The sequence below is a fragment of the Pleurodeles waltl genome, chromosome 3_1 (genome assembly GCF_031143425.1).
Source record: "Pleurodeles waltl isolate 20211129_DDA chromosome 3_1, aPleWal1.hap1.20221129, whole genome shotgun sequence".
NCBI classification, from domain to species: Eukaryota; Metazoa; Chordata; class Amphibia; order Caudata; family Salamandridae; genus Pleurodeles; species Pleurodeles waltl.
Window position 1 is genome coordinate 1515973822 of NC_090440.1, and position 14344 is coordinate 1515988165.

Below are 14344 nucleotides of genomic sequence, written 5' to 3' on the forward strand. Positions count from 1 at the left end.
ACAATCATAAGTCCACTGTACTTATTGGCCACCATGTCCCTGTGTACAGCATGTACTCCCATCACCTTCTCACCCCCTCAAACCACTTGAACGTGCACAATCCCATCATTGGCCCTATACCCACACTTGTATGACACATCTCCCCACTGACGCCATTCCCTCATAGCCCAACCTAGTGCATGGATGCCTCACACAGCAGAAAGTACCACAACTACCACAATGCAACACTCCCTACCCTTGCCTGACTGCTACGTCCATATCACATCTCTGCAATTGCATGTTAAACCATGCCACTCCCCATCACCAATATGTGCTAGGAATGCGCATCAGTATATGGCAATGACAGTAGCAAGACAAATGTAAACTGTACTGCAAATTAGGGCCATTGCAATTTTCCACTGATGGGAACACAAGCAGTGGACTAGAAAGTGTCAATGCCATTACTGCCCTACAAATACAGTGAATGAGGGAATACAACCATGTGTGTCACCGCAAAAATAACATCATCTGACACAATACCTCTCATCTCACAGGTCTTCCAAGTACTGACACACAGCAGAGGAGCCCAGTGACAGGAAGCCCAGGCCTGGATGCAGCACCAATCGGGGAGGATTCCAATGCAAGTCTGGATTCGGACAATGAACCTGGCCCATCAGGCATGAGTGGTCAGTCCACCACACCCAGCCTCACCCTGCCCATAACTCAAACCACCTCCCCTGTGGCAGCCAGTGCACAGCAGAGCCCACCTTCCCATACCTGTGTCCCAAGGTCACATCAATCAACAGTGTATCCCACAGGACAGGGGCAGGTGTCAACGGTGCAAACCCAAGACAATGACAGTCCTGGTGTCAGTCAGAGGGGGCACACTGCACCACAGGCACAGGGAGCAATGGCCAGTGGGAGGACAATCGTGGGAAAGGGACAAGGCAGACACAGGACACGACTGTCCAGGAGGCCGTCTCCAGGGTCCTGGCAGCCTACCAGCAAACCCAGGATCAGTTGGGCCAGATACTCACCACCTTGCAAGACACACAAGGCTGCCTGAGGAATACCACCAGGATGCCAGGCAGCAGTGGCAGGCACACAATGCCACTATGGCCTCCATCTTAAGGGAGTTCAAGGAATTCAACTGCATCCTGCAGACATTTTCCACACAACTGCAGGCCCCATCCAGTAGTCAGTCAACACCAATGCCCTCAACATCAGCACCTGCTACTGGAATGGAGGCACAGCAGGAGGACCCACAGGACAACAGCACCTCTACCCCTGTAGCTGAGGAACCCCCCGTAAAAGAGGTGTCCCATCCAGACATCATGCACGACCCCAGGCCAAGACCAATCCCCCCACCAGGAAGTGATCCCTCTTCTGAAATGTCACCCTTGTGTGCCACTGTGAAATTCTACACTAAATAAACACCTATTATCACAAGTCATGGTGCATGTGTCTTTAATGTTAGTATTGCCAAACATGTTGAAGAACAACAAAAGAATACACAGGTCTACACAACCTAAATGTTCAAGTTACAGATGTAGAGGGATACTCCAGCAGCTGTGTAAGTACATCCTTTTTGTTTTAACATCCACTGTCAACTATGCCAACAGGCAAATCTGCAAGCAGGCTGCAAAGAGAGATGTCACCTGAAGAGGGACAAATAAATGAAATGAGGTACAAGGTGGTAAGGAATGTAATCCACAGTCATACATCAATAGCATTTGAACACAAACACAAGATGAGTGTCCCAGCAGCTATGTTACACCATATCTAAGGGACTGCATTGGCATTCACACACGTGTGGGACAGGAAAGATGAAACATAGGTAACATCCTCAATTGCACAACTCCTGAGTAGTCATGAACAGGTACTTGACACCCAGCAAATGACAATGCATGACATGCCTATGCAGCAGGGCACAAATGATAAGTCCCCCTAACATATCCCCAAATAAGCAGCTTGAGGACCTTAAGCCTTTAGTGCAACTAGAAGGCTGTACCACAATGGCACCAGCATTCCACAAATGAACTTAGCAGCTGTGCATTTCTACTACATCTCATGGTGAGTCACCTACCCTTCAAGGTCATTACCCAATGTGCAAGGCTCCAGTCCCCACACATACCTTGATGCATGTAAATACTAGCTACAGATTGGTTTCAGCAATACATCTCCCAAGTGCAAATGATATATAATGCAGACATACCTGAACATCAAGGAAAGTAGTCACGAATCATGTCAGTCCTGTTGTCATGTGCCTCATCCTTGTCAGCCTCTCCCTCAGCATCAGAGTCACCGGGCACAAACACAGCTCCAGCATTTACGTCCCCCTCCTCCAAAAGTGGGATGTGCCTTCTGAGGGCCAGATTATGGAGCATGCAGCATGCAACAATGATTTTGAAGACTTTCCCTGGATAGCATTGTAGTGCACCATCAGACACATGAAGACAACAAAATCTGGCTTTCAAGAGACCGAAAGTACATTCAATAACATGCCTCGTCTGGCCATGTGCCTCATTGTATCTGTTCTCCCTAATAGTTGGATGTCTCACAGGAGCCAGGGCAGGTTGAGGTATCCGAGGCCCCAGGGCAATGTGAGTCCCATCAATGGCCCTAATTACATGTGGCACATTTGAGAATTTTTGGAACGCTGCTTTAACAGTTGGAAAATCTGGAGGTAGTTGTAACCTAATGTACCTGTGCACAGGCTTGAGTAGGGCATCCAGCACATCCTGCAACACCTTACAGAACTAGGACTGCGAGAAGCCTGCAGCCAGTCCCACTGTGTTCTGAAAAGAGCCACTCACTAGGAAATGCAGGACTGACAACACCTGGACTTTTGGAGGGATGGCAAGGGGATTCCTCAAACCCGGCAAGAGGTTGGCCTTCAAATGGGTGACCAGTTCCCTGATGCACAAACGGTTCAGGATAATGTGGCACTCTTCCATGGTTTCAAGATCTACGAGTGGCCAGTAAATTGGTGCATTCCTCATCACTCCATTGTGACCAAAACTGTGCGGGGGTACAAACTGCAATCAGGGTATCTGTCACAATGTAGGCTTCACAGTATGACACATGACAGTCATTATGTAATAGTTATGCAAGTTGTCTGTAATGTGTCTGTAATGTGGGAGTACACATTACTCTACCCTCTGTACCTAACCAGACGATGGCACATGATTCCTGTGTGAATCGTATACAGGACATGTACACCTACACCTTCCCTATGTTTTAATATACTGATCAAATATGCTGACAATTGTTGTGAAAAGTCTATAAATTTCAGTAGACACGCTCTACATGTGGCTATATTCTGTCCGGCATGCATTGTACTGCTGGAAATGACCTGGTTCCGTCGGTGGGAGTTGTCATGGCGGAGTGCGGTCAGAACCGCTGTGCAGCTCCTCATTGGTTAACATTGATGTCAATGGGAGACTGGGACCAATGATGATCACTGCCGGCGGTGACAGTCATGACTGCTGCAGTCGTAACCGCCATTTTATGTGGGACAGCTCATTAGACTCCTGGCATTCGGAATAGACAGACCTCCACTTTGTGTGCTGCTGTGTCCTGTCTCTTGGAGCAACAATGGCACGCACTGCAGGGGAAAGGGCCCTAGCCTTCTAAACAGAGGAGCTGGAAAACAAACTGGTGTAAGGGGGCCTACCCATGTATGGGCAGTTGTACGGAGCTCCAGGACAACATGTCAGTACAGTGTCCTTGGTCCCACAAGTTGAGAGTTGTTTGACAACGTATGTGTATGCACATTGACATGTCATGACTGATTAGGTCTATAGCATGCACATGATATGTGTGGGATATTGCCAGTATGCATGAGCAGCGTTCGTTGTGTGACGCCAAAGCTTACTCCTAGATTGGTATCATTTACATCTTGTCCCCCCTTTTCTCACTCTTTCCCCATCAGGTCAGCGTCCACCAGAAGAAAGGGTTGTGGCGAGCCATCGCCAAGGAAGTGCAGACCCTGGGGGTCCATTGCCGGTGGATCACACACTGCAGGAAGCAGTGGGCGGACCTGTGAGGCTGGGCACGGAAGACCGCAGAAGCCCAACTGGGGATGGCCTCCCAACGTGGGAAGGGTGCACGTCAGACCCTGACCCCCCCAGTTGGCCCGCAGACTGGCGGTGGTGTACCCTGATTTGGATGGGCGCATGAAGGCAGCACAGCAGCCACAAGGATGTAAGTGTTGACTGTCAGGTCACTACTGCATGGTTGTGCACTGTCACCCTCCTTGGACTTTGAATGAACATAGTCAGATGTGATTTAGGGAATGTACCATCCTGGTTGCCACACCCATCCAGTAGGAGTGTGTGATGGTCGCTATGTTGAGCCATGTAGGATGAGTAGAGGTGGTACAGTGCCACATGTTGAGCTGTAGGTATGGGTCTCTCAAGTCTGCTATCATGTCAATGGCTGCATCCTCCATCTCTGCGTATATTGTAGTAGTTTGAAGTGGTCATGATGGCACTGTATATGGGTAATGACAGGCATGTTACATAAAGGTTGCAGTTTCATCACTTCCTACATCAATGGATTGTCTGTACCACATGTACTCCTCACATTCCTATCAGATAGCTAGTGTCCTGAGTCTCTCTCTGCTTAGGTTAGTATCATCCTGTAATGGATGACATGTGGTTGGGTATAGTCCTGGGCTTGATTCTAGGAGTAGTCAGTTTGGCATTCTGCCACCCTCCTTTTCTCTCTCCTCCTCTGTCTATGTGGGCATTAGCATCATCTGGCAAGAGAGGAAGGGCACTGGCGAGTGGGGATGCTGCAGCCCACGGGACCCAGGAGGCGGCAGCAATGAAGCCGAGGGGACCAGTGGGATGGAGGGCGAGGGGAGCCCCACGGGGGAGACTGGAGCTACCACAACATCTGACTCAGATCCTGCCTTCGATGGAAGCTCCCTGGCTGTGGCGGACCCTTCTGGAACCACACCAACAGCATTGTTGTTCACCATCCCCCTTTCCAGCACCGCCCTCCCTGTAGCACCCCACCCAGTTGTCCGTGCCAGCTCACCCAGGAGGGTCAGCGTCTCCTTTGCCGCAGGCACCTCTGCCCCTGCCCCAATCAGCCCTGCTGCCCTCACTGAAGAGACTATTGACCTCCTGAGGTCCATCTCTGTGGGGCAGACAATGATCTTGAATGCCATCCAGGGACTGGCATCCCCGATGCAGCAGACTAATGCGTTCCTGGGAGGCATTCATGGTGCCTTGTCTGGCATCCAGAGATTGTTTCAGGCTCTGGCCTCCTCATTGACGGTAGCCTGTGTTCCTTCATCTTCCGTCCCCCCTCCAGCTACCTGTTCCCAATCCACAAGCCCTCTCCCTACACCCATCCATGGCACACCAACACACACGCATACACCCAGCATAACAGACAAGGTGCGCAAAGACAGACATGGGCATCACAAATGTTCCCACAGTCATGCACACATCTGCAGACACAACAACACTTCTCTCACCACCTCCTCCCATACAGTCATATCTCCACTCATACCTGCCAGCACAGCATCATCACACACTGGTCCTGCTGTCATTCCTGTTATCCCCTCAATCACCACAACAGCAGACTCACAGTCACACACCTCACACACCACATCCACTCACTACAACTACCGTCTCTGCCACCTGCAGCACATCCACCCCACTTGCACACACCACCACAACATTCACTCACACATCACTCATTCCCTCTCCCTGCATCTCTGCCCCCTTCCAAGAAATGCATATGTACCCACTCACCCACCCAACATTCAGCCACCACACACATCCAGACACTGGACACACCAGCATCCATGTATAGCACACAGACACATCAGACAAGCACTCCCTCTACCTCCACTCCCAACCCTCAGTCATGTGCCTAAGAGAGTTTCCTTGCCACCCTTGACCTCTTCCCTATACCTCTCCCACCCCGTCTTCCCCATAAACAGCGTGTCCCCCTGCCATCTCAGGCCCTTCCACCGCCCATTCCTTGGGTGCCCGCTATGGTGTTTCCCCTGCTCCTCCACCCAGCAAAAAAGCCACCCCTCCCTGTGCCAAGGTCACCCCTCCCAAGCCCAAGCTGAAACGTGCCCCTTCCACACCCAAGCCTCCCCCACCACCCCCACACCCCTGAGGTGCCTGCCTGTCTCATTGCTGCCCCTATGAAGTGGAGGTCTAACTTCAATCAGGATTAAAGTTGGGCCCACATTAATGGACAATATGGGGGTCATTACAACCCTGGCGGACGGTGTTAAAGTGGCGGTAAGTCCGCAAACAGGCCGGCGGAAATAAAAAGGGTATTATGACCGTGGCGGAAACTGCGAACAAAGACAGCCACTTTAACACTCCGACCACCACGGCGGTACAGACAAGCAGTGCGGCGGTCACCACCAACAGACAGGCGGGAGACAAAGTACCGCCCACAGTATTACAACAGGCCAATCCGCCACCTTTTCCGGGGCAGATTCACTGTGGATAAAAACACGGCGGAAACAGCCATTTCAATGGGAAAACGCTCACCTTAACATGCTCCACGAGGAAGGAGGGCACCATGGAGCCGGAACTCCAAATACTCCCTGCGATAGTTTTCCTGCTCCTCTACGAACATCAGCAATGCCGCCGCCGAAGACAACGGTGAGTACTGCACCTACGACACAGGGGAGGGGGGAGGCCAAAGTCAGGGACACACACACGCAAAACCCCCACCCCCACCCCGACCCTCGCACACTACAACACACACACCAATGCATTTACACAAAATTACAGTAACAACCCCCAACCCCCCCGGAAGAATGCAAAGACAAAAGGAAATGAGTGCAACCATTGTAATATATCAAAATACAGTAACCAAATACAGTAACCAAATATATACAGATAGATATCCTCATTCAAAAATTTATACATCACGATTAGTAGTGCAGGTATGCACCATTCAATGTCCGTGGACCACTGGGCCCAAAATGCATGGGCGAGGCCCACACACGATACCTGTCCAGAAACAGAGAGAACGCTGCTGGGGCATCAGATCGAAATACAACAGGCACCTCAGGGGGAAGGGAAGGGGGGTTACCTCAGCCGGATGACAGCACCACGCCAGATCCATGACAGGGCTCCATGCCCATTGATGTATCCTGGCGAGTGCAAAGCCACAGTCTCACAAGTCTTTTCAGTGGGTGGTTTGCCCACTGCTTTATCCTGGGGAGTGCAAAGCCACAGTCTCACAAGTCTTTTCAGTGGATGGGTTGCCCACTGCTTTATCCTGGGGAGTGCAAAGCCACAGTCTCACAAGTATTTTCAGTGGGTGGGTTGCCCACTGCTTTATCCTGGGGAGTGCAAAGCCACAGTCTCACAAGTCTTTTCAGTGGGTGGTTTGCCCACTGCTTTATCCTGGGGAGTGCAAAGCCACAGTCTCACAGGTCTTTTCAGTGGGTGGTTTGCCCACTGTACCATCCTGGGGAGTGCAAAGCCACAGTCTCACAAGTCTTTTCAGTGGGTGGGTTGCCCACTGCTTTATCCTGGGGAGTGCAAAGCCACAGTCTCACAAGTCTTTTCAGTGGGTGGTTTGCCCACTGCTTTATCCTGGGGAGTGCAAAGCCACAGTCTCACAAGTCTTTTCAGTGGGTGGGTTGCCCACTGCTTTATCCTGGGGAGTGCAAAGCCACAGTCTCACAAGTCTTTTCAGTGGGTGGGTTGCCCACTGCTTTATCCTGGGGAGTGCAAAGCCACAGTCTCACAAGTCTTTTCAGTGGGTGGGTTGCCCACTGCTTTATCCTGGGGAGTGCAAAGCCACAGTCTCACAAGTCTTTTCAGTGGGTGGTTTGCCCACTGCTTTATTCTGGGGAGTGCAAAGCCACAGTCTCACAAGTCTTTTCAGTGGATGGGTTGCCCACTGCTTTATCCTGGGGAGTGCAAAGCCACAGTCTCACAAGTGTTTTCAGTGGGTGGGTTGCCCACTGCTTTAACCTGGGGAGTGCAAAGCCACAGTCTCACAAGTCTTTTCAGTGGGTGGTTTGCCCTCTCTACCATCCTGGGGTCTCACAAGTGGATAACAGTCTCCACTGGTTCTGGAGGGGGACTGGTGCCCAGAGTGCTTCATCCTGTTAAGGACTGAGGTAGTGGATGCTGTTCTCCACAGGTTCTGGAGGGGGACTGGTGCCCAGAGTGCATCACTCTCCCCGTGACGGTCCCAGTTCCGTCACTGGCCCTGGCGCATATGGGCTACCGGTGCTTGATGTTGCGGTGCTTGCCCTGTTCAGCGGTGCTTGCCATGGCGGTGCTTGCCCTGTTCAGCGGTGCTTGTCCTGTTCAGCGATGCTTGCCATGGCAGTCTTTGCCCTGTTCAGCGGTGCTTGACCTGTTCAGCGGTGCTTGACTTTGCTGTATCTGACCTGTGGAGCGGTGCTTGCCCTGTTCAGCGGTGCTTGCCATGGTGGTCTTTGCCCTGTTCAGGGGTGCTTGACTTTGCTGTCTCTGACCTGTGCAGCGGTGTTTGCCATGGCGGTCCCTCATTGCCCAGCGGGGCTGTGGCTGCCGGGGCCCTCCTGGGCACTGACTCTGGTGGTGGTCTCCTGACCAGTGATGATTGGACTGCCCTCCTGGGCACTGACTCTGGCGGTGGTCTCCTGACCACTGACGAATGGACTGCCCTCCTGTGCACTGACTCTGGCGGTGGTCTCCTGACCAGTGACGATTGGACTGCCCTCCTGGGGACTGACTCTGGCGGTGGTCTCCTGACCACTGACGATTGGACTGCCCTCCTGGGCACTGACTCTGGTGGTGGTCTCCTGACCACTGACGATGGGGCTGGCGGTGGCGTCCTGGGCAGCGGGGATGATGGCGGCCTTCTCCGCTGTGCTGCTCTTCCCAGACTTTGGCGCTTTCTTCTGCCCCTTCCCCACCTTGGGAGGAGTCACAGCTGACTCGACACTCCGCCTGGGATCCTTATGAGTGGCTTTGCCGGCTGGAGTCTTCCCCCTCTCCCGTCAGGCACTGTCCAACTTCTGGTGCTTCACAGGGGTGGGACTGGCTGTGCTTTGGCTCCGTGTCACACTGGCTGCTTTGGTGGCCGGTGCACTCCACATACCTCTAACAGGCACCACTGGTACCGGAGATTTTTTGGCTGAGGTGCTAGTACGGGACCTATGAATTGGAGGGGGGGGTGGTGGGAAATAGGTCAACGTTGCTCAGGAAATGTTTCTGACGAACACTGGGACGGGTAGCTGGAGGGGGTCTGGGAGTGGAGGAAGAGGTGGTGGTTGTAGGAGGTTTAACTTTTGATGATTTGGGTGCAGGTGCATGTTTTGGAGGCTGTTGTGAGGTGGATGGATGTTGGGTGTGTGTGTGCCTGCGTTTGTGTACTTTGGGAGGGGGCGTCACAGACACACTGGGAGAGGACACAGGGAACGTGTAAATGGTAGTGGGGTGGTGAGTGCAGGTGAGCGGGGTGTGGTGGTGGGTGTTCTGGTGCGAGTCCTAGTGTCTGTAGTGTTAGTGCATGCAGGTGAGAGTGTAGACGACACTGGGAGTGAGGAGGGAGATGACGAGGAGGGGGACACAGTGGAGGCAGTGGATGTTGCTGTGTCTGCATGTGGGTGATGCTTGTGTGAGTGCCTGTAGGATGTGTGGTGCCTATGTTTGCCTGAGCTTCCCTTGTGTGTTGAGGTGTGTGCATGTTGGTCTGATGATGTGCTTGGGATAGGCAGAGGTACAGGGTATTGGGTCTGGGTGGAGGAATTTGGAGGGGGGAGGCTAGAGACAGGGACAATGGCTGCCATCAGTGCTGAGGCCAGAGATTGCAGGGTTTGATGATGGGCAGCCTGACCAGAATGAATGCCCTCCAGGAATGCATTAGTGTGTTGCAACTCCCTTTCTACACCCTGGATGGCATTCACAATGGTAGACTGCCCAACAGTGAGTGACCTGAGGAGGTCAATGGCCTCCTCACTGAGGGCAGCAGAGGTGACAGGGGCAGGGGCTGAGGTGCCTGGGGCGAAAGTGATGCCCACCCTCCTGGGTGAGCGGGCACGGGGCGAAGGCTGAGGGGCTGCTGGGAGGGCGGTGCTGGTAGGGGGGCTGGCGGATGTACCTGTAGAAGTGGGGGGCACAGATGTTGCCGCCACCACAAGGGAGCGCCCATCGGAGGACGAGTCCGTGTCGCTGGTTGGTGATCCGCTGACTGACGTGAAGCTCCCCTCGCCCTCCTTCCCACTGGTGTATTCAGAGTCAGTGGTGTGGCCCTCCATGGCCATGTGGAATGCAGCCCCTTCGTGCTCCGGTGCCACTGTACCTCTGCCTGATGATGCTGATGCACAAAAGAACAGGGAGAGCACAAAAAAGGGGGGGACGACAGAGGAAAGACAGGTTGAGTACATGGCTTACCGCTACCGTTGGCGGACAATATAGACACAGCAGCCCCCTGCACTACGCCGCTCTGTTGGGCTCTACACATGCAGTTCCTGGGATATGGCCTACATGGCTATGGTGGACATCAGCACACATAGATGACACAGGGGCCTGGATACCTGTACTTGGCACTCTACAGAGGTAGGGTGGAGTGCCACATGGCCTGCATTACGGAACTCGCCCTGGCCTAGGGAAACCCAAAGCCCTCCTCCCCCACCCAGACACCTCCACTGCACGCAAAGTCAGCTGAATGAGAGTGTACTCACCCCCTTGTGTCTGCTGTGATGCCCTCAAGTACCCATCCAACTCGCCACCACTAGGATCCGGAACATCAGGGGGGGTCATGGTGCGACGGGCACCCCTCCCACGTTGGGAGGCCATCCCCAGCTGAGCCTCCGCCATCTTCTTGCTCCAGTGGCGAATGTCCTCCCATCTTTTACGGCAGTGGGTGCTCTGTCTCTGGTGGACCCCCAGGGTCCGGACGTCCTTGGCGATGGCACGCCAAATATCCTTCTTCTGGTGGGCGCTGACCTAAATGACATGTACAGGGGAAGAAGGGATGTCATTAGCAACTGCACCGTCGAAGTGAGTGGCCCACATCCCTACCCTTGCCATCAGCACATGCATTCACAGTCCTTCGTGCTTGCAGATTTCTGCCCCCTTCCTTCTTACATCCAGCCCTCTTCACCCAGCCATAGCCCATACAACTTGCACCCTATGTACTCACCTGTTGGTCTGGAGGACCGTAGAGTAGCGTGTACTGGGGGAGGACCCCGTCCACGAGCTTCTCCAACTCCTGTGCAGTGAAGGCAGGGGCCCTTTCCCCAGACGCACGTGCCATTGTCTCTTCCAGACCGAGGTCACAGCATCACTTACAGTATAGGTCCTCTCCTGTCGAAGATCAGGTATCGAGTGATTGAACAGATAGAAAATGGAGGACATGTCCACGGCGGTGACGTCCGCGGTGGTGCGTATCATCACCGCCGGCGCACTTCGTCATTGGCTCCTGGGACCCATAGGGTCCAATGTTAACCAATGCAGCATTGCGCAGCGGACTTCGACCGCCTACCGCGACGGTGTACAATGCCAGCGCAGTTACCTCACATCCCATTGTCCCAGTTTAGAGGTCAGGCAGCCGCTATTTCAGGGGCCCACATGGCTTCATTTTCAACTGCGTCACACATACCTAGGCCTGGACTCAACACACATACAGACAACTTTTTGGATTTTGTTTCGTGTTCTGTGTAGCTGTGGGTACATACCTCTGAGTTGCTTGACTCTGTGGTCGCTGTTGTCCTTCCTATGCACCGTCAGCTGGGACATATGAGGAGATGGTGGAATCCTCCGGTGTACCGACCGCTGCTGGACCTGTTGACAATGGAGGAGCAACATTTAATCATCACCTACAGGTTTGACCGTGCCACAATCCAGGAACTGTGTACCCAGTTGGAGCCAGACCTGATGTCAGCAATCCGCCATCCCACAGGAATCCCCCCTCAAGTGCAAGTGCTATCAGTGCTCTATTTCCTTGCAAGTGAGTCATTTCAAACAACAGTGGCCATGGCATCAGGGATGTCCCAGCCTATGTTTTCCAACGTGTTCTCCAGAGTGTTGTCTGCCCTTCTGAAACACATGAGGAGCTACATCGTTTTCCCTCAGGTGGAGGATTTGGCTACAGTCAAAGGTGACTTCTATGCCCTTGGACATATCCCTAACATCATAGGTGCCGTTGATGGGACCCATGTAGCTCTGGTCCCCCCCACAGGAGTGAACAGGTGTACAGGAACCAGAAGAGTTATCATTCGATGAATGTACAGATGGTATGTTTGCCAGACCAGTACATCTCGCAGGTAAATGCTATGTTCCCTGGCTCAGTGCATGACACCTACATCCTGCGGAATAGCAGCATCCCTTATGTGATGGGTCAACTCCAGAGGCCCCGGGTGTGGCTATTAGGGGACTCTGGTTACCCCAGCCTGTCATGGCTATTGACCCCAGTGTGGAATCCCAGGACCAGGGCAGAGGAACGCTACAATGAGGCCCATGGGCGGACTAGGAGGGTGATCGAATGCACCTTCGGCCTCCTGAAGGCCAGGTTCAGGTGCCTCCATATGACAGGTGGTTCCCTATTCTACTCACCAAGGAAGGTGTGCCAGATCATCATCTCCTGCTCTATGCTTCACAATCTTGCTTTGCAACGCCAGGTGCCTTTTCTGCAGGAGGATGGTCCAGATGACGATGTTGTGGCAGCTGTGGAGCCTGTGGACAGTGATGAGGAGGAAGCAGAGGAAGAAGACATTGACAACAGGGACTTAGTCATACAGCAATATTTCCAGTGACACACAGGTGAGAACACTTTCTTGACTACTACATTTACTTTCACACTTCTACCTTGATGTGTGACATAGGTATGTTGACATTACATTTTCTAACGGATTTTGTCATTGTCATAGCTAATACACATTTTCTAAATCACAGACTGACTCCTGAGATTTCTGTGCTTCAAGGGTGTTTATTGAAGTGCTATTTATTGGAGGGGGTGGTAAAATGGTGATGGGTGATGGTGGAGGAATGTCCATGGCAGAGTCCAGTCTATTAGTCTCACAGGTGCATTGCCCATATGGGCATAGGAAGTGGAGCTGGGGCAGTTCCAAGATGGACAGAGTTACAAAGTGGGACAGTGGGATGACAATCAGGGTGGTCTTATTTCTTGGCAGGGGTCTTGCCATCGTGCTCTGTCCTGTTCCTGGATCTCAGAGACCGCATGCGGGGTGGTTCTCGGTTTGCAGGGGGTGGGGTGCTGGTGTGGTGGTCCTGTGGCGGGGCGTCCTGTCCACTAGCGCCGGTAGAGGTGGTGGGCAGTTCATTGTCCATGCTTATGTCAGGGGCCCCTTGGAGTGCCACGGTGTCCCTCATGGTGTTCTGTATGTCCTTCAGCACTCCTACGATGGTGCCCAGGGCGGAGATGATGGTTCTGAGTTCCTCCCTGAAGCCCAAATACTGTTCCTCCTGCAGGCGCTGGGCCTCCTGAAACTTGGCCAGGACCGTAGCCATCGTCTCCTGGGAGTGGTGGTATGCTCCCATGATGGAGGAGAGGGCCTCGTGGAGAGTGGGTTCCCTTGGCCCTCCCAGTTCCCCTGTGTTCCTGGGCCTCCGTCCCCTGGACAGTGTGCCCACTACCCCTGCCCCCAGGTCCCTGTTGTTGTTGGGGTGGTGGGTTATCCTAGGTTCCCTGTAGTGGTGGACACACAGCTGATTGACATGTCCTGGGGACGGAGGTATGGGTCAGCTGGGTGGGTGCTGTACTGGTGTTTCCAGAGGGTGGAAGGTCAGTGCTGGGCTGTGCCTGTGCGAGGGGAACCGACTGTCCCGAGGACCACGATGATCCGGGCTGGTCATCTGGATCCAGTTGGCCAGAGCTGCTGTCATCACTGTGGGCCTCTTTTGTGGGTGGGGTAGAGATGTCTGGACCCTCCTGTCTGGTGACTTTAGGTAGTGGTCCTGCAGGGGTGGAAAAGCATGATTATTGCATCTGTGTGTGTCATGGTGTGCAATGGGTGGGTGAGCGTGTACCCCAGTGCTAGCATTCCTGTGTGGGGCCTTGTGTGATGATGGTTAGGGGGTATTATGGGTATGTGCAGTGGGCATGCTTTAGTGAAGGGTGTCCATGCTTTGTTGTGTCATGCAGGGCTTGGTGTTGGGATGGGTGGTTTGTGTTATTAATACATTAATGAGGAGTTGGAGTGATAGGGGAGGGGGTGAGGGTGGGGGTGTGTGATAGCATGCAGGTAGGTTGGGGGATATGATAGTTAAGATTTGACTTACCAGTGTCCATTCCTGCACCGACTCCACCGAGGCCCTCTGGATGCACAATGGTCAAGACCTGCTCCTCCCATGTTGTTAGTTCTGGAGGAGGATGTGGGGGGCCGCCGCCAGTCCGCTGTACTGCG